The sequence below is a fragment of the Felis catus genome, chromosome A1 (genome assembly GCF_018350175.1).
Source record: "Felis catus isolate Fca126 chromosome A1, F.catus_Fca126_mat1.0, whole genome shotgun sequence".
NCBI classification, from domain to species: Eukaryota; Metazoa; Chordata; class Mammalia; order Carnivora; family Felidae; genus Felis; species Felis catus.
Window position 1 is genome coordinate 106,595,430 of NC_058368.1, and position 23,114 is coordinate 106,618,543.

The 23,114-nt window shown below is 37.6% G+C and overlaps 1 long non-coding RNA gene across 2 annotated transcripts in view; it reads right to left on the minus strand.

Moving 5' to 3' along the window:
• Window positions 1-1,171: 1,171 nt before the first annotated feature.
• The window catches only part of LOC123385709, a 61,760-nt gene continuing 39,817 nt past the window's right edge, over window positions 1,172-23,114 (minus strand). Inside the window, exons 4-5 of one of the 2 annotated variants that reach the window (XR_006598676.1) lie at window positions 6,279-6,396; window positions 1,172-3,162 (exon numbers count right to left, since the gene is read on the minus strand). This is a non-coding gene — a long non-coding RNA (uncharacterized LOC123385709). Of the gene's footprint in view, window positions 6,397-23,114 lie in introns of both variants that reach the window. The other variant, XR_006598674.1, reaches the window with a different exon arrangement.

Consider the following 23,114-nt stretch of genomic DNA (forward strand, 5'->3'; position numbering starts at 1 on the left):
TTCATTTTTGCTTTTGTTTCCCTTGCCTCTGGAGACACGTCTGGTAAGAAGTTACTGTAACTGACATCAAAGAGGTTGCTGCCTGTGTTCTCCTCTAGGATTTTGTTGGTTTCCTGTCTCACATTTAGATCTTTCACCCATTTTGAACTCATTTTTGTGTATGGTGTGAGAAAGTGGTCCAGTTTCATTCTTCTTGAGCACTGTACTCTTAAACAGTTGTTTTCAGCTGCTTTTTAAATACACAAATAATTTAAACTCCATTATTTTTAGCACTTTGCTGGTTCACGTTGAAAATAATTATACCACTGTATTTTTTTCAATGTCACATATTTAAAATATATATCACTAAAATCCTCATTAATCTTAAACATGAGAACAAAGTTTAAAATTTCTAATTAGTGAGGTATATTTAAGGTATTTGGAAGAAAATTATGTCTGCCTTTAAGTTAATGATCATTTAAGTATGTAAGTGTCTGTATATGTATGCACATGTATATGCATCTATTTGTGCAGTACAGAAATACTTACATATGTATACATAAGTATGTCTATTGGTGTACATTTGTTTATAATACATGGAGTAAAAATAAGATTGACATTCATCTTTTTATGTAGTGAACTACAGTGAACCCTTCTTCAATTGTCAACAATTCTTTCTTCTTAAATGGCAAAGGATCATCACCTTCCTTTGTGAGCTTTTTAAAAAGCTCAACTTTAATCTTTCTTTGTAAATAAATACTAAGTTGATGTCTTGTTAAAATCAACATCTGTTGAAGATAAATTAATCCCAGAAGGCTAAAAGAGTCAAATAAGACAGCAAATATTTGTGTGTGTGCTAAGAAGACTCTTCTCTAATTTATATTTATATATTTTTAAATTAACTCCATACAGGAATTAGCAGAGTATCTGTAACATATGTAGAGACACCATGGTTATCATCAGTGGCTTCAACCTACTGCCATAATCCAGGATCAAACAAATGTCTCAATTTTTTATATGATCATCTTGCATATCCAGGATACTCCAGACTGTTTTTTGAATCAACTCACTTTTTTTTTGAGAGAGAGAGCGAGAGCGAGAGCGAGAGAGAGAGAGAGAGAGAGAGCAAGAGAGCACGTGTTGGAGATTGGGCATAGAGAAAGGGAGAGAGAATCCCAAGCACACTCCATGCCCAGTGTGGAGCCTGACACAGGACTCCACAGGGCTCAATCCCATGACTGTGAGATTATGACCTGAGCCAAAATCAAGAGTCAGACATTCAACTGACTGAGCCACCCAGGTGTCCTTCAACTCACTTTTTAATCACCATTTTTAAGATTTCCCAAGCCCAGGATTTTATCACAGGTCTTTTTATCTTAAGTTTTTTAAAAGCATATCCTTACCGTTCCTATCATTCTTGGCGTCCGAGGTATTCCTCAGACCCTGGTGCCAAGGTGGTTCTCTCTCTGCCATCTAACTTCATCTTTTACCCAGATTTCCCCTATCTATGCCCAGACCTTGTGTCAAGAAGGGACAAGTACAAGAGGGGAACGGGCATTTTTATCAAACAGAGACTCATTGTATCACACTTGGGCATATGTAGTATCTTGGTGAACAGTCTATGCAGCCAAGTGGTCATTATCCTTATGATCTAGGATAATTTCAGTCCAATACTAGAATCTAGGTAGACAACCCAGAATTCCAATTGAGTTTCTTAGCTCACCTTTTAGCCAGACTGCCATCTAGAGACTACACCAACCAGGCTGGCCTGAGGTTGCCATTAGGTGAAGAAAGGAACATCAAGCTCAGAAATGGCCCTAGTAGAATCCTGAATTTTATATATTAGTATACAACCCTCTACTTCTTTTGACTTAATCATTAAGCAGGAAGTGGCCAAAAAGAGATGATCTTTTTCTCCTTGGGGCCACATTAAGGGGCCAAAGTTCTTTAAGAAGGTATGAAGACCAGTAGAAGGTGACAGAATAGTCAAAAGTCATTTCGAGTTAGTTTTTAAAGAGGGTGTCCCAACACTCAGGGACATTTATTGCCTTTGTGTGGGAGTGAGAAGGGAAATCCATCTAATCCATTGACTGTCAGTCCATTGTTGAGCAGACTTTTCGATAAAACGTTTATTTCAATAAAACTTTTGCTTTCAGGCTGCAAATTATAAAATAAGACAAAAATATGACAGAAAGGACTTTTAAGGGTTGCACTGATTACACTGGAGCAACAACACTGACCTAAAATGGCATCAATGCTGGTGAAACCCCCCAGAAAACCACAAACCAGCCAGGGTTCTAAAGATTATTCCGGCTTCTGTCCATGGTGGTTGCGAACTTACCTCTTTTCTCACTCGGTATACCATTGCCTTTCTGTGACTTCTGTCTCCTGATTCTTAGTGACAGTCACAAGAGACTATCACTGGATTATGTTTTCTTCATGTTATTAGGACACCTTTGACATAATATATCTTAAGCCAAAGAATAAATTTTTAATTTTGGAATTTTAAGTAGGGCAAGAAAATCTACATATTTGAGAGCTACTATGGTACAGACATAGCATGTCAAATCATAACAGGTTTGCAACCACTTCTCCTTGAGCCCAATCATAATGGAGGCTTTTGTTGTCTTTGATGCATCACTTAGTTTGTGCAAGCAATACCATCACTGTATGTATTGATGTACATCTACAAGCAAGTTTCACATTCTGATTTCATCCATCTTCTCATATACCCTTGGGGAAGGTAATATCCCATTTTAAAAATAAGAGTATGTGACTTATCCATTATTATGCCATCTTGAAGCACCAGAACTAACACAGAACCTGGTGTCTTGGATATTGAAAATCTGATGCTTGGCCAGAGCTGTCATTAAAGCTTTCCTCTTAGAAGGAAAGTATGACCTAGGTCTTTTGTTTTGCATATGTAGAGATTTTAGTGTGTAATTTGTAAATGCCCATGAATAGTGTGGAGATTTTTGATACTTAATTACAAGATTGGGTCAAGTAATACAATGCCATGGATTCTGGAGTCCTCATTAGATACTTTTGATGTTGGAGATTATTGTGAGCACCAGTGGATGCCAAAGGTTGATTTGGCCCAGACTGTCATTTCCCCTGCTTTGCCCCCAATTACCTGGATGTTGCATTGATAGAGTGGGTAGAGCTACTGAAGAATTCTTTGATCTGAGGATGAAGATGAAAACAAACCAGTAAGTTCTCAGGGCATTGTTCGCTAGGTCTTTGTTTTATCTTCCAAAGGTTTGATGTTTGATAATGAATAAATTAGGGATAAAATATGAATGCACCCTCTGTAAGGACCCAGCAGGAAACATTGGCTGTTGAGCCAGATCTCAATCAGCAAATGAAAGGGGTTCATTTTGGCATCAAGGGCAGGCCTGTGAAGTCTGCAATTATTTAGAAGAAAATTGAAGATGAGAAAGCAAGTTTGTGTGCATGGTGTTTATGTGTGTGCAAGAGAGATAATAGGTTGACTTAGGAAACACCCCAAATTTTATATAAAGTAATTTCCTTTCCTTGTAATGTAATTTATTCTTGAAAAATATTGAGGAGTTTATTTACCTATTAATTAAATTGGCATAAATGTCTGTTAATGCACATAATGCTTTATCTCTTAGAGGCTGAACATCCTTTAGAGTCATACGCATATATAAAATACCTATTTTGCTGGCCTGAACTGTTGCTTTTCCTAGTAGAGAGAAATAAAGCCATTTGTAGAAAAGAAAATCGTAGGGAAACTGGTTTTATGTGGAATTACAGAAACGGTGAAATAAACGTGGTGTTCCTACTTTTTTTCCATTACTAGCAAACTTAAATTGGCCTCTCTCTTCCTGGTCTCCTATACATACAATACTACCCGTAAAGGTCACTGCATATGTGTTGTTTTGAGGACCGTGCCGTCCGTGATTCAGCCATATTAGCTTCAAGCCATGACCTGGGGCTGAGAGCAGGCATATGGAAGATGGCATGCGGTCCCATGCTGTTGCCATTCTCCTCACATCTGCCCCACCAGGAAAGCTGTCACAGGAAGTTAGCAACCCCCAGCTCTTCTTGTCACTCTGCATGCAGACAGAGGCTGGCTTTTGCCTGTAGCCCTCCCTTCATCTAGGGCAAGCCAGAAAGTAAAGGACAGAAGCTTTGGCATAATCTTCAGCTCGGAACTATGCAAGAGGGATGAAGTTCACTTGAGGAAACGTTGTCAAGGAGGCAAAGTATTTTTCTGGCGTCCCCCTTTGTGCTCTTTCCCATGCTTGATGTGTGCTTCTTTCCACGTCATCTCAGACTCTAGGACAGCTATGAAATGAGCCTTGAGGAAAGGCTCTGATACAGATGGGGAGGCGCTCATCCTTTTTGTGCATCCCTTAGCTGCTATTTGTGGGCTCAATTACACGTAAAACTCCCTTCTAACTGTGTAGCCCAAAACTTAATTTTAGAATGAAAAAAAATGTCTATGTCTTGCTAACATGGAGAGAGATTTTGGGTGACAAAGGCACTTCCCCAAATAACTTATCACAAGTAGCTTCTCATGCTACATTTATTTATAACAAGCCGTGAAGGCCATCCATTTTAGAAAGCACTTCATGATTCTATACCCTGAGGTTACTACTATAGTCTGTCTTATTCAGTCATTGAGAACACAATAGTATTTCTTGTCCTTATTTGTTTTGCATGATGTAAGTGAACTGGCTCAGGGTAGAATCAACTTATTTTTTAGTAGAGTCAATATGGAACATATGAGAAAATGTGCATAGCGAGTCCATAACCTTATTACACAGGTATTAATAGCAAGTCCATAACCTTATTACACAGGTATTTCAATTATAGCATTTTTTTCTTTCAATCTATAATCAGATATGTTCTTTTTTCTGATATTGGAAAATAAAAGATGTAGATAAGGCAGCTAACTTCTGAAACACTGCGGCTTAAATTATATTAAGTAAAGACATTAAGGTTTCTTTATTCCTTTGAGAGAAATTTTAAACTTAACAATGTTTAAATAGGATTTCTCGAAAGGATGGGAAAAGTAACACAAGATATACAATTATGTATTATTCATACAGTAAGATCAAAATGCATTAAAAGTTACTTTCTTTTGTGTTTTGTCTAACTAATTGACATTCAATGTATTTACTTAAAATTTTCTCTTTTTTTTTTCCTTCTCACTTCCTTTTCTCTTTGTGGCTATCAAAGCTGAGATTTTTATCTATTAATTAGTAGCACAAACTTATGTTAGAGTAGCCTAGGGCAGGCATACATCAATGGTTAGGTATTACAATGCTACCATATAATTAACTGCCTGTCAGCATGTAACTGGAGGGGGGTGGGGTAAAGAGGAAAAGAAGAAAGAAAAACAGAAAGTTGTTAGAAGAACAGTATCCACTGTAGGAAAATGCATAATAATAAATAATAAGTTGCAGTTCTTTATAATATCACTAGGTGGCATGTAACTGACTTGAACAAAAATAAAACTAGAAAAGAACCAGGAAAATCAGGATTTTAGAACACAGCTATGTCTGGAAGTTACCTGTATTTATTTATTATCCTACCAATTTGCAATTCACAAGTCAGATATAAACATATTTGTGTTGGCCATCAAGTGATAGATTACGTATAAGCGTGCTCTCAGCACCTTGTATACAGTTAATACTCAATATGAGTAAATTTATTTTTGTGTAATTAGAATAGAAAGTGGTTTGTTGTGGGGTTTTTTGTCATTCATGTTGCTATTTAAATTAATGAGAGAGGTCAAGAACTTATGTAACGAGAAATATATTTCCATGTGGCTTATAGGATTGTTTAAAAGACAAAAATATAAAATAACATAAAGTTGATTCTTACAGGTATTCCTAAACTTTAGGTAAATATTATTTTATTAAGAATTACTACCATCTGAATTCCACAGAGCAGTCTTAAATTTGACATCTCGCCACCAAGTCCTGAATTCATTTCTAAAAGTTACAGAGATATGTGTCACCTGCACACTTCTGTGACCTGTATGTAGCATGTTTACCCACTTTGGTTTTAATAAAAAGTGATGAATTATAAAACTTTACTATCTACTTTATTCTATTATATACATATATATGCCTCAGTACAATAGTAAGAGAACTTGCAGAGAAAAATGGCCTGCATAAGTTATATATGGTTGATTAGAGAGAGAACAATGGGAAACTGTGGGAACCCTTTGTTTTTTTAATTAAATAATTAATTCTTGACTTTTCATATGTCTTTTTTAAAAATATTTTGCATACATTTTTTTTTTTAATTTAAATTTTACTTACTTAACATCCAGTGTAGTATTTCAGGGTAGAATTCAGTGATTTGTCACTTACATACATTACCCACTGCTCATCACAAGGGTGTGGCAACACTTGAGAGCACTGTTGATATTGATAGGCCCTGTGAAGACAAAATCCAGCTCATGAATAAATGAGTTTATCATTCATGTTCAACTTTTCAAGATCTGAAAATAATGACAGAGAATTAGCTTGAAGTAATATCCAAAATATAAATTTTCTCCTACAGTGGGTCATTTAGAGAGTCACGAAAAGAAAAAAGAGAAACCTACCAGTGCTAGAAAAAGAAAACACTTGATTATTTTATGGCAGACACTGTAAAAAAATTTTAGGTAAGCCCTAATAACCCATGAAAAGAAGTATTATTATCACAAAATATGTATGAGAAAAATGAAACCCGTGTAAGTAAAAAACTTGTCCAAAGTCATTCATATTGTGGGCGGAAAAACTTGATCCAAGTGAATGGACATTCCTGTCAGGTTGCCTCTGATGAATATTTCCAATTAACAGATTATCTGGATGATCAATTAGAAATGCAACCCATTTCCATAAACATGCATTCACTATCTGTTGATCACAGTTTTACAAATGAAGAAAGCAAGTTCATTTGTTATTGTATATAATAATGCCTTGCATTGGCTTTGGGGACATGTTGTTTGTTTGTTTTTTTTAATTTTTTTAATGTTTATTTGTTTTAGAGACAGAGAAACAGAGCACAGTGGGGGGAGGGGCAAAGAGAGCTGGAGACAGAAACCGAAGCATGCTGCAGGCTCTGAGCTGTCAACACAAAGCCTGACGTGGGGCTCAAACCCACAAACTGTGAGATAGTGACCTGAGCTGAAGTCAGACACTTAACTGACTAGGCCACCCAGGAGCCCCATTGGGGACATGTTTTATAACACAAATTTAAAATGAATCAAAGATCAGATGTTCAAAGTGAGGGATCACAAATGATATTTGAATAATATAAGAGTGATTAAAAATATTATTGAAGGCATTTCTACTTCTAGTAGAGTAGATCAAATAATTTGGACCAAACTCTCATGAGAATAACTAGAAAACCTGGGGGAAAACTCATGCATCCTAAAAATACTGGAGGGTGGGGAAAAAAAGAGAATGTATCATACCAGAATTGGGAAAAGGATAGAGCCCCAGTGAGTCAAGCCTGGAATTTGGGGTTGACTTTCCCCTCTAATTATGTGCCACTCAGAACAGGAGAGACAAAATACTCAGAGGTGGATTAAGCACATTGACTGTATGTTCAAGACCAGGAGATGGGGATTGAGGTCCAGGAACCTCCAAAAGAAGAGGAATTGGAAGACCTCTCCTTTATTAGGTTGGGACTGAAAGGAGTTCCGCTCTGGGGTGAGAGTGAGCTCTTTGTGAAAAGGTCTCTCCAGGCAAGTGAGCCCAGGTCCAACTAATCTCATTCCCTCAGATGGATTGAGACATTCCCAGCTTTCTAGTGTTCCATGCAACTAGTAGAAGGAAAACCAAAAGACTGTGGAACAATATGACACTTTTGGAACATGATTGCATATTTGTCCTCAAATGATTTCTTGAAACATCTTTTTAAACAGATAATCAAATTTTCTAAACATAACCAGACAAATGAGGAGACAAAACAGCATGACTGAAAACCAGCAGCAATAACAAAACATACTGCCAGGGTATGGATGTTTGCGTCTTCCCTAAATTGTTATGTTGAAATCCAAATGTCCAGAGGTGATGATAATAGTAGGTGGGAGCCTTTGGGAGGTGATTCATTGATGGGAGTGGAACCTTCATTGGTGGGATTAGTGTCTTCATAAAGGAGACCCTACAGAGCTCCCTAGCCCCTTTATCCATGTGAAGGTACAATGAGAAGGACTACAACCAGGGAGAGGGTCCTCTCTCAACCCTGTTGACATTCTGATCTCGGACCTCCAACCTCCAGAACTGTGAGAACTACATTTCTTTATAAGCCATGCAGTCTGTGGTATTTTGTTATAGCAGCTCAAATGGTTTAAGACGTAAAAACAGACGTCCAGAGGCTCCAACTATCAGAAATAAATTTTGAAATCATTATACTGTATGTAAGGTGATAATAGCCAGAATTCAAATTTTCAGGAGAAAATTGCAAACTATAAAAAATATGTAGAAATTGTAAAAATGAAAAATAAAATAACTGTAATGAGGAACTCAGTGCATGGTTTAGGAATAAATTAAAAGCAGCCGAGGGGCGCCTGGGTGGTTCAGTCAGTTAAGTGTCTGACTTTGACTCAGGTCATGATCTCATGGCTGGTGAGTTCAAGCCCTGTGTCAGGCTCTGTGCCGACAGCTCAGTGCCTAGGGGCTGCTTCGGATTCTGTGTGTCTCTGCCTCTCTCTCTGCCACTCTTCCCCCTCAAAAATAAACATTAAAAAAAGAAAGAAAAGAAAGAAAAGGCAGCTGAAAAAGAATTTAGGGTAAGAGCTAAGGTATCTTGAATGATGCCCTGAGACAAAGCGGGAACAGGGTAAGAATGTTTAACGTAATTGTAGTTGGAATCCTAAAGTACAGAAGAAAAATGGAAGAAACGATTTGAAGAGATGATGAATATGAGTTTTGTAAAACCGATGAAAGACATAAAACCATTTTTCAAAAGGACTATGAACAACATGCAAGGTAAATACAATAGAAAATCCACACCTAATCACATCAGCAACTGCTGAAAACTAAAGACAAAGAGGAAATTTAAAAGCAATCAGGAGGTTAAGAAAACTTTAAGGATTATGTTCTAAAATATGACAGTTAAATTAAAACCTAATTTCTCTACAGCAACAATGGAAAACAGGAGACAGCTGAGTGATATTTTCAAAGTGCTGAAATAAAAGAACTGCCAAGCAAAATTCCATACACAGCAAGAGAGCCTTTAGAAAATTAAAATGAAAAAAAAAAAACACCCGATATTTTCAGGCAAACAAATGCTGAAAGAAAGATCACTAGTGGAACTTACCACTGGGAGGAAAAACACATCATCAGGAGGAATACACAGTGCCCCCAGATGGTTGATTTGAGACAAACAAAAATGGTAAAAATAAGAGTAATCTAAATAAAGTAGGATGGCATAAAAATGATAATGGATGGATGGTTTATATTTCATGTATTTACTTATGTATAATTTAATGTAATACAGTTATTGAATAAATATATACGTATATATACACAGTGGCTAAAAAACACGGAAGTTGGAGGGTGGGTGTGTTTTAAGGAACTCTTGACAGAAAGAGAGAGAGAGAGAGAGAGAGAGAGAGAGAGAATATGAATCCATGAATACAAACCGTTAAGAATTAGTGGGTCATTTTCTCCCATCCCCTCCCCATCCTAAACCGTTTGGTCCAAAGCCATTTGATGGAGATAAGCAAATATCTGCTATAGCTTAGGGCAAATATCAGAGTTAAAAGGGAATCATATTATAAGTAAGGGCGCTTACTAAAATATGTATGTGGTTTTGTTTGAAATTCTGTGATGCATTATTTAAAAAAATGTACAGAGGAGATGAGGATCACTTAAAATACCCAGTTTCCTCATTAAATACTCAATTTCTCCTAATCACCAAAATCACAATTATAAAAAACCCGAGACGATTATACATTTAAAGATTTTTTTTAATGTTTATTTATTTTTGAGAGAGAGAGAGAGACAGTGTGGATGGGAGAGGGAAATACAGAATCTGAAACAGGCTCTAGGCTCTAGGCTCCAAGCTGTCAGCACAGAGCCTGACGCAAGGCTTGAACTCACGGACTGCAAGATCATGACCTGAGCCAAAGTCGGGTGCTTAATCCACTGAGCCACCAAGATGCCCCCCAAAACCTGAGACCATTAAGGCAAAGCCTGTTTGGGATTTGATATAAATATGACGCACTGACTGAAATGTGCCTGCATTTTATTAAAATGATCTATAGGTCTTATGGTAACAAGGATCTTGGGGTTAATGTATTTACAACCAGCAAAGGAGGCAGCATCCCTCGGGTATGAAATCATGCTAGCCCTTTTGCCCCAGGATATAAATGGGCAGAGTTACCAGTTTTCTAAGTACACACTTAATAACGCCTTCCTGCCAAGAAGTATCAACTTCACAAGACCTTATTTTAGAAACACATGCCACAGATTGCTAATAGAAAGACTTTTTATGACAGCTTACCCTGTGTAAGCCAGCCACATGTGGCTTCAGGAGGGATGTCTGTCTATTTTGTGGCACTAGCCTGAAAATCTTAAATTCAAAGATCTTTATGACACTGTGATTCGTCTTCATCTCCATGGATGGCATGGAGATGAGGATGAATTCTCAATATTTTCCTCCTTGCTGATGAGTGTATTAAGGGATATTTTAAATGAAGTTATGTTTGGTTGTTTGTTGTTTTGAATGTATTACCCTAAATTATCAAAAGTGTTCTTGGAATCAAATGTATTACAGTTGTCTCAGGATGTTGATGGATGCTCATTTTAAAGAAGTCTTTCGTAGCTTTTTTTTTTTAGAAAGTTTTTTTTTTTAATTTTTAAAAAAAATTTTTTTTCAACATTTATTTATTTTTGGGACAGAGAGAGACAGAGCATGAACGGGGGAGGGGCAGAGAGAGAGGGAGACACAGAATCGGAAACAGGCTCCAGGCTCCGAGCCATCAGCCCCGAGCCTGACGCGGGGCTCGAACTCATGGACCGCAAGATCGTGACCTGGCTGAAGTCGGACGCTTAACCGACTGCACCACCCAGGCGCCCCCTTTGTGCACACTTCAAAACCAAGGGCCTTACACCTTGTTTAAGACTTGTGGAAGAAGTAAACCAACCCCCACTTCTGTAAGGCTATCCACAGTCCGCATGAGAAAGAACTGAGTTTGAAGAACTGAGAGAAAGTCTTAGCAGAGGTGTGTTGGAATGCTATGATATTTCCTCTCCCTGGCCTCATCAGAGAGGCAGGCACAGACTTTCTCCTTACTTCCAACCCAGTGATAAAGGCTTCAAGGAGACTGTTCATATGGGGAAGTGGGGTTGGACATCTTTCTAGATTTTGATTCCGTGAAACTGACTGCCCGCCATCATGACATGACCCCAAACACCACTTTTGAAATAAAGGTGGCCCCAAGAGGAGAACAGAACATGATAGTTGACCTTGCCAATAATAATTAGAATAGGATGTGATAAATGTTGTAATAAAGGCACCAAGCTCTAGTAAAGGAAAAGGAATGATAGCCCTGCATGTAGGAGTCTGTGAAAACCCATGGCAAGGTGTGGGTGGGATGATAGAAGGTGAAGTAGAGTTACCCAGCAAAGTGGAGAATATCTGAGCAGAAGTGATAGGTGTGCTATTTCCGATGAGAGGGAGACCAACCTCGTTTTTATAATGGCAGGAGCCTGGAGGTTGCTGAAGTATGGGGAGCATGGGTGCCGAAAGGCATGATCAAAGATGGGTGGGAGAAGCAGATCGGGGCAAAACAGACAGCTTCTTAAGTCATCCAAACATTCCAGAACATTCCAAATGAACACAGTGTGAACAGAGTTGTTTTTTTTTTTCTCCCTGGATGGCTTAAATATGAGATGATCATTAAATCTGATGCTGAGACTGTTTAACAATTAACAGTAAAATGTGCATTGCCGGTTAAACACCATGTGGCTCTTACAACAAGCTCTTACTAGGCAAGTAAACGCAAATCACACTCTGTACCCAAAATGACACCAGAGCGAATCATTAAGTTCTGTGGCTTAGGTTTTTTTTTTCTCAATATCCTAGATCTTCACAGAGTGGTCTGCTCTAGGTATGGGGTTAATTATTATCTTCTTTTTGTTCAAGTGCATTTTCACCTAATATCTCTGTGAAACTGTATTTGGAGAAACACGGGAATATTTGATTTCTTCTTGACCTGATTGTCTTTGGAGTATTAAAATACCATAAAATGCAGGGTTTTTTTCCCTGCTAATAATTTAAGTCACTAGATGCTAAGTCACAGCTTTCAGGTAGGAGATTTTAAAAATCTGTCATGTACTTAGAGATCTTACCACTTCACTGAAGAGGACATGGAGGATGAAATAGGTGATCTCTCCCACCGTGGTTCCTTACAATTACAGAAAAATAATCAAACGTCTTGAAACGTCCTGGAAAATGCCTTAAATTCTTTTAAGACACCCACATCCATGGTCACTTCACTTTGTTTAAGTAATCTTTGCCTCCGATTTTAAGTGTTAGAGTTGATTTTGTTGGAGTTTGCCCTTGAGGCTCCTCTCAAATAACCACTTCCACAAACATTCTTTTCAAACTGTCACATCTAAAGAGGATCCTTCAGCCCTCTCATTTATAATCAGGTGCCTCCCCTCTCAGTGTGAGCTTAAGCAAGAGCTCAGGCATGCCAGGAAAGCTTCAGCCGAACTGAATACTGATGAGGTGATAACTTCAAAGAAGATATCGCTCAGTTCACGCCAGGTTGGCAGCTGCAAGACAGGAAACTCAAGTGCTTTGTGCCTCATTGATTCATATCCTTTGTGACTGTGGAAGGGACTTACCCAGTGATCCCTCAATGAGGTTCTCTTTCTTTTAATAAGAGATGTCAAAGAAATGGTGGTGTCTCATCTCGGAGCACCACCTGTTCATAGAACTCTCTTGATGTTTTGAAACTTTCGAGATTTGAAGCTTGTCACTTGGCCTTTCAGGCAGCATTTTATCCAGCTACATGTAATGTCTTTCACAAATGTGGAGGCTGAGTGGTGGATAGAGTGTCGCCTGCCTCTGGTAAGATTCTTGAGTCCAAGCAAATGGCGGCACTGGTTTCCCAAGATCTTTCCCTTTCGATCTTTTGCCCCTACTGTCCCTCCCGGTAAGCATAATTTCTACTGTGCGTCCAAGTCAGCAGGTAAATCCGTGGCCCATGATGCATAAGCTTTTCTGTCCCTTCTCTAAAACAGAAGAGTACAATGAAACAATTAATTATAGTAATGTGTTAGTAGTATAAGATTAATATAACCCACAGTCAGTGACATCATATAAACTGTATCATAGCAATAAAAGTACATTGTTGAGAACAAAATTCTCTCAGGCACAAAAGCAGTAACTCAAAGCATACAGTCTACTGCAAATAGATCAAAAGATAAGCTACAAGCTGAAAAGAGATGTATTTCATTAAAATCCTAAAATCTTTATATTCTAGCTGTAATTTTAACAGTTGGCAATACATATTTAATATAAATATATAGACAGTTTGAGTATGCATTAAAACCACTCATAAAATTTTAGTGACAGTCAAGGCTTATTGATGTGATATTTTCAGATTTATAAGGAAGCCTTCTCATTTACTTTCATTAAAGCAAATTTGGTTGAACACGCTTTCAAAGTGATATTGATGGTTAATGGGGCTTAGTGCTTTTTATTTCTGTTTATTCTGATAAGCTAAGTGGAAATAGCTCTAAAGAGCTGTTTTTAGAAAGGCAAATCTGTAAACGGGGCACAATGAATATTACCTAACATGTAGGCTAAACAGGAATACCGTCACACAGTAAGGGTGAGGTACTCAAAAATTCAATTCACATCTATGGGAAGTCCCGTTTTGCTGATTCACTCTCCTCTCCCCAGTATTATGACTTCGTGAATTATTTCTTTAGTATTTTGTCTCCTTAATAGATAAATAAAATCAAATGAAATGTTTTTTACTAGAATCCTAACCACAAAAGTTCTCATAAAGACTCAAATGTCATAGTCCCTTATTTCCTTGTCTTACTTCCCTTGGGGTAAAGTTTGGATTTAATCAACATATTATTAAATGCCTGCTATGTACCAGGCACTGGTTCACATACGCTCACACATGTAATCTCATTTCATTTTCAAACAGCACAAAAACCTCTCAGTGGCATTAATAAGAAGGCAACTTGTTAGGATTTTGGAAACCGCCAAAGCCCTGGTTTAAGTTATACAAAATGTGAGTAAATATATTTTCATGGATTGTGTTCTGAGAAAGATTTTGGCCTGTTTATTTGAATAGGTATAGTTGCCATGCTTCCTGAAACAAAGTGAATTTGTTTCACATCTGTTCTGTGTCCACAGTACTTTACGTTATCTTGATATAATGGACATTTGTTTTGGTTACTCTCCGGCCGTAGTCCTAGAGTCTGTTTAGCATTGCTTCACATTTATCCTAGATGCTTCTGCGATTTCCCCAGGAACGGTAAAAAAAAAAAAAAAGGTATGCACGTTATTAACAGTGCTGTTTCTACTCCGATCTTTATCACTGCACTTCTGCTGAGCCTTTCACTATCACATTCTCACAAATGGAATTTGTAGAGCTCGCCTTGACTGTCTGCAGTCAGAAAGCTTTTCTAACTCTTACATCAAGGGTTGTAGAAGTTAGGAAAGAATTAGCACACTTCTTCAGTTGAAAAACCTGTCATACTCCTATTTCTCCAAGAGTGCTGTTGAAGCATGTCCGAACACAACTTGAACTACGGGACCCCTCCTCTTCAGTGTCTCTAGGACTTTGGTTATTGTTATCATCTATCCCTCCTGACTTACTGCTCTCTCCTCTCTGCAAATCATTCTTGTAGGAAAATTAGCAATGCACATCTTAGAAAAACAAAAAGTCCCCTTGATCCCCTTCCCCTTTCATCAGAGTTCCGTTTTGCCTTCTCCCTTTTGTAACTCTATGGAAAATGCATTAATATGTCCTGCTTCTGTTTCCTCCTTACCCATCCAAGCTTCAGTGCATTCCAATTTGGCTTCTGCCTCCAGCACAAGAAAACTGTTCTTATCAGTGCTTACCACTTTTCCAAATCCCATTTGACTTTTACTGAGGTTATGCAGATTCTCAGCAGCATTTGACATAGTTGCACTATCAGTTTTTCTCAAAATAATCTCTTCGACTAGGTTTTATGTGCCTTTCTACCTTGGCATTTGTTGCTTCTATGAATTTCTTGCTTCTCCTTATTTATCTTTGCTATAAAATTTGGAAGTTTCAAGGGCCAGATCCTAGACTTTATCTTAACTCTCTGCGTTCTCCCTTGGTTATTTTATTGAGTCTTCTGGCTTTAAATATCATCAGTACAGTTAAGTTCACTCTCTTATCCAAAAGAGGCATATTATTTCTTGTTTAGCAGAAAGACAGAACTGCAGGGCACCTGGGTGGCTCAGTTGGTTGAGTGTTTGACGTCAGCTCAGGTCATGATCTCATGGTTTGTGAGTTCGAGCCCTGTGTCAGGCTCTGTGCTGACAGCTTGGAGCCTGGAGCCTGCTTTGGATTCTGTGTATCCTTCTGTCTCTGCCCCTCCCCTACTCACACACTCTCTCTCAAAAAATAAATGAACATTAAAAACAATTTTAAAAAAGAAAAACAGAACTGCAAAATACCATTTAGGACACTTTTGCTCTATTTCCTTGGCCAAAAAACCCCACCAAATTATTATTCTCTTTTTTCTTACTATTAGTTATTTGAAAGTCCTCACTTAAATATTTCCTGTTATCAGTTTGCTCTCCTTCTGAGTTGTGTTCATTCTCTAACTTTTCTCCATGTTTACTGAGTTATGGTGCACAGTAGAGAGTACATAATGCATACTACACAGCACAGCTCTGTGTGTAGTTGGTGATGCATAATCATCCAAGACTTTGGATGATAAGATATCTACAACCCCAACTTCCCTATTGTAGAAATGAGAGTCATAAGTATGAAATATTTAAAAAAAATTTTTAAATGTTTATTTACTTTTGAGAGAGAGAGAGAGAGAGAGAGAGAGAGAGAGAGAGAGAGCGTGAGTGTGGGAGAGGCAGTCAGAGAGGAAGACACAGAATCTGAAACGGCTCCAGGCTCTGAGCTGTCAACACAGAGCCTGACGCGGGGCTGGAATCCACAAACCACGAGATCATGACCTGAGCCAAAGTTGGATGCTCAACTGACTGAGCCACCCAGACGCCCCATGATATATTTAAATGTCAGGATAGACAGTATTCTGTATGCTTATAAATATACAAGTAGCAATTGGTATGACATTCAGAGGAAAAAAAGTTAAGTATGAGCTGGAGTAATCTAGAAACTAGAAGACCCTTTCCATCCCAAGATTGTTCTCCTAAGTCAAAGAAGCTTCCACATAGTCTTGTTGTAGATTATCAACAGTCTTAAGTAGGATCAGCTCTTTGTTCCAACAATTCCAATTAAGACAATCTTCCTAGAGAAACAAAGTGAGGCATATGATTTAATCTATAAGAACTTTTCTCAGAATGTTATTCATAGTAAAATATCAGCTGTATATATCCACCATTAAATAACCAAGCATGTTAATTTTGATATATTGGTATGATACTAAGCAGTATTTTGAAAAATATATATATACACACACACACACACGTGTATATACATGTATACATACATATGTATATGTTTACATTATATATATACATGTATATATACCAATTATGCAGTTAAAGACTGTAAAAATAAAAGATGGAAATATAAACTAGAATAAGATAGTAATAGCAATAATATCTGGATAGTTGATTTTTTATAGTAGTTGTGTGCTTGTCTATATTACAATTTTTATGAGAACCATATATTGCATTAGTGACCAGAAAATTTAAATATATAATGAGTACTTGTCTAATCTTTCCATCCAAGAGGATTTCGTTTACTAAAGAAAATAGCGCTAGTGATTTCTCCCATCCTCTGCTGTTAACACACATTTCATTCACTAGTCCTTTTTGATTGCCCATGAAATTAAAACCTTGATTTACTGGGGTAGCTTATGTTCCAAATATTTGTAATTATTTATCTTACTAATTCCTAGAAAATAGAAGTTCACTCTGATATCTTTGTTCTATTTCACATCCACAGGCAAACATGCGAACAGTACTGATTTTTATTTGTAATTTTATTATTTGTTTTGTTTCCTTTTTGAATATTTCATTGTGATCTATGTTAGAGATAAAATTGACTAAAATCAGTCATTTCAGTTTAATGGATAATAAAATGAAAATGTATGTTTTCATTGCTCACATTAAGAAATATTCTTTTTAAGACATCCGGATGGCCAACAGGCACATGAAAAGATGTTCAGCGTCGCTCCTTATCAGGGAAATACAAATCAAAACCACACTCAGGTATCACCTCACGCCAGTCAGAGTGGCCAAAATGAACAAATCAGGAGACTATAGATGCTGGAGAGGATGTGGAGAAACGGGAACCCTCTTGCACTGTTGGTGGGAATGCAAATTGGTGCAGCCGCTCTGGAAAGCAGTGTGGAGGTTCCTCAGAAAATTAAAAATAGACCTACCCTATGACCCAGCAATAGCACTGCTAGGAATTTATCCAAGGGATACAGGAGTACTGATGCATAGGGGCACTTGTACCCCAATGTTGATAGCAGCACTCTCAACAATAGCCAAATTATGGAAAGAGCCTAAATGTCCATCAACTGATGAATGGATAAAGAAATTGTGGTTTATATACACAATGGAATATTACGTGGCAATGAGAAAAAATGAAATATGGCCTTTTGTAGCAACGTGGATGGAACTGGAGAGTGTGATGCTAAGTGAAATAAGCCATACAGAGAAAGACAGATACCATATGGTTTCACTCTTATGTGGATCCTGAGAAACTTAACAGGAACCCATGGGGGAGGGGAAGGAAAAAAAAAAAAAAACAGGTTAGAGTGGGAGAGAGCCAAAGCATAAGAGACTGTTAAAAACTGAGAACAAACTGAGAGTTGATGGGGGGTGGGAGGGAGGAGAGGGTGGGTGATGGGTATTGAGGAGGGCACCTTTTGGGATGAGCACTGGGTGTTGTATGGAAACCAATTTGTCAAGAAATTTCATATAAAAAAAATAAAAAAAATAAAAAAAAAAAGAAATATTCTTTTTGAGGAGTGCCTGGGTGGCTCAGTTTGTTAAGTGCCTGACACTTGTTTTCAGCTCAGCTCATGATCTCATGGCTCATGGGATCAAGCCCAGCGTCAGGCTCTGTGCTGACAATATGGAGCCTGCTTGAGATTCTCTCTCTGCTCCTTCCTCCTCCCCTCCACCAAATAAATAAATAAACATTAAAAGAAGAAGAAATATTTCCTTTGAATTCCACAGGGTTGCTTTCCTGACCAGCTCCAAGAATAACTGTCAATGTGTGTGTTCATCTTAATTGCAATTGTCAAAACAAACAGACTTAAGTATCAGTCACAATCCCGTTCCTGGTCCGACACACCTAGTACTGATAGGTTTTAACTTAACTTGAATTACTATTAAATTGCTAAATATAAAATTGACTTTTACTGTAGATTTAAAGTTCCTTTCTCTGATAGTCATAGGGCTGAGCTTCTTTACATAGGCTTAGGATTCATTTGCATTTATTCCTCTGTACAATACCTGTTGATGCTTTTCCATCACTTTTCTATTTAATAATTATTTGTATGGGTCCGTAGATGTTGTTTATATGCTCCGGGTAAAAATCCTGGGTTAGTTATAGGCATTAGTTTGGCAGTGTGTGGTCTGTATTTTTACTCCATGATCTAGCAAACCCACTTTTGGATGTTGATCCAAAAAAAGTCAAGTCAGCATCTCAAAGGGTTATCAGTATTATTAGGTTTGTTGCAGCACTATTCACAGTAACCAAGATATGGAAACGATCTCAGTGTCCACCAACAGGGATAAAGATAATGTGGGATATACACACAGTGGAATACTATACCACCTTAAAGAGATGGAGATTTTGCAGTATACAACAACAGGGACGAAACTTGAGGATTTTATGCTGAGATAAGCCAGTCACAGTAAGACAGATACGGCCTAATTCCACTTACCTGATGTATCTGAAGTAGTCAGATTTGTTAGAAGAGTAGGTCTCATGTTAGATGTTTGTATCACATGAAAATAAAATTTTAAAAAATAGAAGTGATGATTTTTATAATAATGGTTATATGTATATAAATATCACGTTATCAGCATTCATGATATGTCATTTGCATTTGACTCTTTTATAAAGATCGATTGAATCCTAGCTTTCATGATGATAATAATGATGGTAGTAATAGTACTTAGAATAACAGCAACACCAAATATTCGAGCACAAAGTATATGTGAAGTTCACAGCTAGGCTACTTTGATGTATTTTCCCACTAATAACAACCTATGATACTGCTACTAATGTCGTTCCAAGAAGAAACAGGTTCAGAGTTAGAAGTAATCCTCCCAAGAACATGGAATTAATTAGTAATATAGCTGGGATTCAACTCAGTTCTTTGCGATTCCAAAGCCCGTTAATGCCATTTGTCTCCATTCCACCCTAAACAGATTGGTTTAGATATGGAGGCTCTCCAACAGAAGGCCTCCTTTCCGTGGCCAGTTCCTTGCTTTCTTTTGTCAGTATCCAAACTCACTTTTTTTATTCCACACAACTTCATTAAAAAAATTATATGGGTCATATTCAAAAAATGGCAAAAGTCATCAGCATCAATGAGAGTAGAATTAAAGTCTTTGTAACAAGTGAAAATCAAGCTAAATATAGTAAGTACCTTTGCACTTTTAAATCTAGAACGTTCTGACTTTACAAGTAGCTAAAATGTGACTGTGGTGGAAACAATTCCTCTGAAAAGTCATGACTTTTCATCTTCTTCATGCAAAAGGGTGGATAGTGATTTTTGCCTTTAAATATTCCTATGTCAAAAAGTGAGGTGTCTTGGGGTAATGAGGGAAGATTCATTGCGGCTTAGTTGGAGATGAGATTCTAATCTTCTAATGTTGGCATTTTGATCCTCCGAGGGCTATATAAATTAACGGCATATACCTTAAAAAGATTAAGTTGTTCTCAGAAATTACGTCATTTTTTGTTTGTTTGGTTACTTCTAATTCATTTTCAGAACCAAGGAATGATAGAATTTTAGAGCTGAGATGGATATCATCTATTCTATTCCCTTTTCTTTTTAACAATGCAAAATTGTAAAGATGTGTTCCAAAGCAGTTAAATGACTAGCTCAAAGTTTCACATCTAGCCGGACTGGGTTAGACCAAAGCCAGTGAAGTTCTCTTTTCACCACAATTCAGGGTTATGAATTTACACATGAATATTGACTTGTCTGAATAATATATAGAAAGTGATTTTTTGTGTGTAAGAATTTGTTAGTCCTAAAGTAATCCTAAAATGAGTAGCTCACGGTTTCACAGCCATCTAGACTATATCCAACCACGATAATTAGGGACTTCAACAAATAGACTCTACCATTAAACCACTATAATTATCAGTCAGAAATTTTGTCATGACTTTCTTTCTGTTTGCATTCATACATCATGTAGTACTTACAGGTACAAATCATTTGTATTATGGACTTGCTTTATTATTAAGGAAATTAGTCCTAAGAAATGATTCTAAGTAGGGGCGCCTGGGTGGCTCAGTCAGTTAAGCATCAGACTCTGGCACAGGTCATGATCTCATGGCTCGTGGGCCTGAGCCCTGCGTCGGGCTCTGTATTGACAGTTCGGAGCCTGGACCATGCTTCAGATTCTGTCTCCCTTGCTCTCTGCCCCTCCCCTGCTTGACCTCCCTTTCTCTCTCTCTCAAATATAAACAAAAACATTTAAAATTTTTATATAAAAAAAGAAATGATTCTAAGTAATAAAATCAGCCTATGTGTTACATTTGAAAGCCAAAAGTGGAAAATAAAACAGTGATGCAAGTTATTTCTCCAGACCTTCCGAGTTTACTTTAGAAATGCGTGAAAGAAACCCCCCAAAGTTTGGTCATCTGTGTATGCATGGTCAGCAAGAAGATTCATGCACCACCAGGCTATGCTATGTGGCATGGGGATCTATAACGAGGCCAACACATGTCCTGAAAACTTGTCTTGCAAAAGGTCCTGTTTACAGTATTTCTCCGCATATTAAGGTATTGCTGTGGCACATTCAACGTGGACAAAGAGCCTGTTGTTCAAACAAAAAGTCCCCCCTCCCCTTTTCATGTTATTTGATACCTCATGGCCACAAGTGATCAAAAGATGCCTGGGTGCTGAAGCAAAGAAATGGAATGAGGCTGTTAGGACGTTTGTAGTCAGAATCTTGGGTGGGAAAGTTAGTGAGTTCTGTTCTTTTTTCTGCAGCTTTATATAGATGAGGATGTCTGGTGTGTTCATTCTTCCTTGGCCCCTTTACTATATCCTAATCCAGATTTCGCCATTCAGTGTAGATATTCACTTCTGTGACTCCTAAGACCTGTACTTGGATAGGAGCTCATTTGTGGATCTTAGATACACACACTTTGCTTCTGTTGTATGTAAATGGAGCATCATGTTAATCCTGGGGCTGCTTGGACTAACATAAGAATTATGAGAAATAATGAACTGTGGTTGTTTTGAGCTGCTAATTTTGAAACTAGTTTGCTATGCAGTGATGGATAACCAAAACAGAATCCTACTAGAGTTGGCATAGCAGGTAACCTAAGTTCAGCCTACTGTGCTCAGTGGAACTGGTTTTTGAATTTTTTGACTCCCCACTGCATTTATACCTGTGGTTACACTTTTTTCAAACTTTCATTTCTGAGGCACCACTCTCTCCTGATTCTCGTCTAATCTTCTTTCTTTTTCATCTCCATTATCCAGTCCCTTTCTCATCTCACCCTTAATTATGGATGGTCCCAAAGTTTGAATCTTGTCTTCCTTCACTTTTTGTAATATATATTTTCTATCTCTCCCTTTCTTTCTTTCTTACTTTTCTTTTCTTTTCTCTTTCTTTTCTTTTTCTTCCTTCCTTCCTTCCTTCCTTCCTTCCTTCCTTCCTTCCTTCCCTTTCCTTTCCTTTCCTTTCTTTCTCTCTCTTTCTTTCTTTCCTTCCCTCCCTTTTCCCTCCTTATTTCCTTCCTTCCTTGCCTCCCTCCCTCCCTTTTCCTTCCTTCCTTCCTTCCTTCCTTCCTTCCTTCCTTCCTTCCTTCCTTTTTTAAAATAAGGTCTACACCCGATGTGGGGTTTGAACTCAACAGTTGCATGTTGTACTGACTCAGCCAGCCAGGAACCCCGGTATATATTCTCATATTCTCTTTCATGCCTCCATCCATAACTCGTGTTTTCTTCCACCATCTGTTTTCTAAGTTTCCAAAATTTTAGCCCAAACCAGATCCCTTTTCTGTCATTTAGACTCCCATCTTTAGCTATGAGCCAGGTAACTCAGTTTAAATATCCTAAATATTTCAAACTTGGTCCTACACTAAGCTCTTAAATCCTTTCCCACAAATTGTGTGTGTGTGTGTGTGTGTGTGTGTGTAGTTTTTAAACGATTACTTAATCTACTTCCTTTGCTTTCTGGCCCTTCTACTGAGCCATCCATCCGAGGTGGTCTTGCTGTTTTCCATCTTTCACAGCTAATCAGCACCACATTCTTACAACTCAAACTGGTAGGTATCTCTCACATCCATCTCTTCCTTTTTTCTAATTTAACCTAAGGCCCTCAGTTTTTATTTACCTGAATAAATGAGTCATCTCCTAATTTTTTTTCTTGTCTTTATTGCTTACTTCAGTTAAAGAAATTTTTCTAAGATATAGATAATGTCATGTAACTTCCTGCCTTAAATTATTAAATGGTTCCCTTCCCTTTAGCTGAGCTTTCTACCTGGTATATTGAGCATAAGGACATGTGTGAACAGTAGGGCATCTATAGGTATTTAACAACCTGCTCTCCATGAGGAAATAAAGTGTGTGTGTGTAATATGCACACATACATGTACATACAACTGTGTGCACATGTATGCACATAAACATAAGTCCAGTCTACTTCAGTGAGGTAAAGAATACATCATACACATGCACAGCATACAGTTTACACATTAAAAAATGTGATACTCTTATAAATTCAAGATACCATTTATT